General features: G+C 46.1%; 1 non-coding gene across 1 annotated transcript; it reads left to right on the plus strand.

Annotated features, from left to right (window-relative positions):
* Positions 1-937: 937 nt before the first annotated feature.
* On the plus strand, positions 938-1,075 carry LOC114812386. The gene has a single exon (XR_003760040.1). It is a non-coding gene; the product is annotated as a small nucleolar RNA SNORA7 (small nucleolar RNA).
* The last annotated feature ends 1,726 nt before the right edge of the window (positions 1,076-2,801 follow it).

The raw sequence follows: 2,801 nt of genomic DNA on the forward strand, positions 1-2,801 counted from the left end.
AAAAATAATAAGCTTATGGGACCCAGGAGTTTTGACTCCATCCCTTTTATCTCCTCCAGACTTTTCAAAGATTTCAGGATTCTCATAAATTCCCTAGAAAATACCCTGGCTCCCAGGCCTCTCAAGAAGCCTTGTGAAGGCAAAAGAGGCAGCATAGAGAGGGGTGGAGGAATCAAAGCAGAAGGTAAAGGCAGGGAAATCAGTATCCTGGTGCCAGGGGATGGCATCTCTCTAATTTGATTGGCATTGGATGCTTAACCACTGTTTCCCAAGTGCTGGATGGAAGGAGACTAAACACTCATAATTTGACCTGACAATAAAGGCACATTAAGACCAGGGAGTGGATCCCATCATCCCTTTCTTTAGTGGGATAACTTGGCTTTCAGCTTTGATCACATTTTAAGATCTTTCTTCCGAGACCGTCCAGTTACAAGAGAGTTTTGGCGCCAGCTGTAGGCAACCAGGCTTAAATTAGACACCAGCGTCGGGCTTGACAGCCCGTGCCAAGAGTGAGGCTTATTTTAACTGGAGATGCGAGCCAACTATTTATCAACCGATTTGACGGCTGGGGAGTCAGTGGCCTTTCTAAGTGGGAGAAGAGCTGTATTCTCAGTTTATATGCCCATGGCTCCATAATGTCCGTGGCTCCATAACCAGACTCCAGACTCATCCTAGAGACCTTCCAGTGTAAAACCTCACTCGAGAGGCCATAGTATCAACTTCATCAGCATCCTTTCTCTAGCCAGAAAGAGAGACCTACAAGCATTCTACCAACTCTATTTTATTGTACTCTCCCAAATGCTTAGTACCTTACTCTGCATACAGTAAGCACTCAATAAATACCACTGATGGATTTGTTGGCTGATTGATTTCTAAACATAATTTAAGGAATAAACGGACTTCTTGACCTAAATGCGAGGGGGTGGGCGAGTCTGGTCCCCTCTCAGGACTGCACCTGGAGAGTTTCCAGTACTCTACTAGTCTCGACTATGGGAGGGAAAGTCAAACAGAGGTATACCCATTCCATTCCTAGCTTGGGCAGTGTCTAGTGAGTGGAAGGCAATCTGCTACAAGTCAATACTCATCTGTGCAACAGCAGCATGGGAGAGAGTCAAAGGCAGAGACTCAAATTTACTGCACGGAAGAAGGCAGTGGTCAACCACTTCCATATTTTTACCAAGAAAGCTCTATGGATACACTAGCAGATGAATGCAGATGGAGGTGGGGCATTCCAGGAGAGATGTGTCCATGGAGTCGCTATGGGTCAGAGATGACTAGTAAGTGATAAGACAAGGCAAGGAGAGTCTGAAAGATGAGGGAGAGAGCATTGTCTTCAGGAAATGGTCCCTGGAACAAATAGAATTAGTGAGCAGGTAGGCACCCCCTGAGCTGCTTCCCAAGGTGGTAGGCTCCACTGGGTCAGATAGGTCAGAGAAGCACAGCAGCAAACTACTAGATTGAAAGCTCCTTGAGGACAGGGATCATGTCTACTTTCTCTTTTAAAATAATAATAATAATAGTAGTTGTTTTTACTAGTATATGTATTGTGCTCTCCCAACCACTTAGCACAATGCTCTGCTCATGGTAAGCACTCAATAAAAACCCCTGATTGATATTATTCTTATAATTGTGGTATTTGGTAATCACTCACTATGTGCCAAGCACTGTAATAAACAACTGGAGAAGCTAATCAATAATCAGGTTGGACACAGTCCCTATCCCATATGGAGGTCACAGTCAAAGTAGGAGGGAAAACAGTATTTAATCCCCATTTAACAGATGAGGAAACTGAGGCACAGAGTAGGTGAGTTGCTCAAGATAGCAGCCAAATGACAGAGCTAGAATTAAAACCCACATCTGCTGACTCCCAGGCCCAAGGTCCTTCCACTAGACAACTCTGCACACATAAAATACTTAATAAATACCATTGATTGATTGGTAGGGAGCTGGACAGGTTGGCCAGTTAACAGTTGCCTGCACAGTTAATCTAATCTGCTGTTTAAATAAGGAAAACATCTGTCCCAAGCTGATCCTCTTGGTGCACCAACATTACCTTACCACTTCTTTTCCACAACCCCTCCAATCCATTTCCTGACACCAAACTCTTATTCTGACAAATGGAGCAGGGTGGTAGGCACTTCTCAATAAAAATTCCCTAGTGCCAACCTTCTTGCTGTGAACTTATCATCCTCCTGGAGTCAGTGTCAGCTTGGCCCATCTTGGATGCAAAATCAGACTGGAAATCATAGAGGAAGAAGGGATCCATGCAATATGCCAGCCCTTCCTGCACCACCCTGAAGCACATTTGGAAGAACCCCATTTCTAGAGCAGGGCAAAATCCCAAATTCTTGGGCTGTGAACCCGACCAGTGGAAGAGACCAGTCGCCACCCTCTTCTTTCACCTTCCTGAAATGACATCTCCGGTTTGGCAGTGGCTAGAGCCCCAGACAGTAACCACTGCCTTTCACACAGACTCTGTCCATTCCCTTTTCCTTAGCCATCTGAAACCAGGCCCAAGCAACGTCACCTGACTGAGGTGCTGACCTCCATCTCTAAGAGGGTGCTGGGAGGGCAGGCAGGCAGAGAGCAAGGAAGGAGTAGGATCCTTGCCAGTGAAGTGCAGATAATCTCAGCAGACAGATGGTCAGGCTGATGGGCAGGCAGAGAGAGTCTCCTGCTCCTTGTCAAGATGACACTCAAAAGTACATCCCCGTCATCGCGGGTTGTCAGTGGCATGTCAGCTCAAGACGCCATGTGTGTTTTTGGACACTCTGTGAGTTTGGAAGGCTGAGCTGATAACC

The sequence above is a fragment of the Ornithorhynchus anatinus genome, chromosome 5 (assembly GCF_004115215.2).
Source record: "Ornithorhynchus anatinus isolate Pmale09 chromosome 5, mOrnAna1.pri.v4, whole genome shotgun sequence".
Taxonomy (NCBI): domain Eukaryota; kingdom Metazoa; phylum Chordata; class Mammalia; order Monotremata; family Ornithorhynchidae; genus Ornithorhynchus; species Ornithorhynchus anatinus.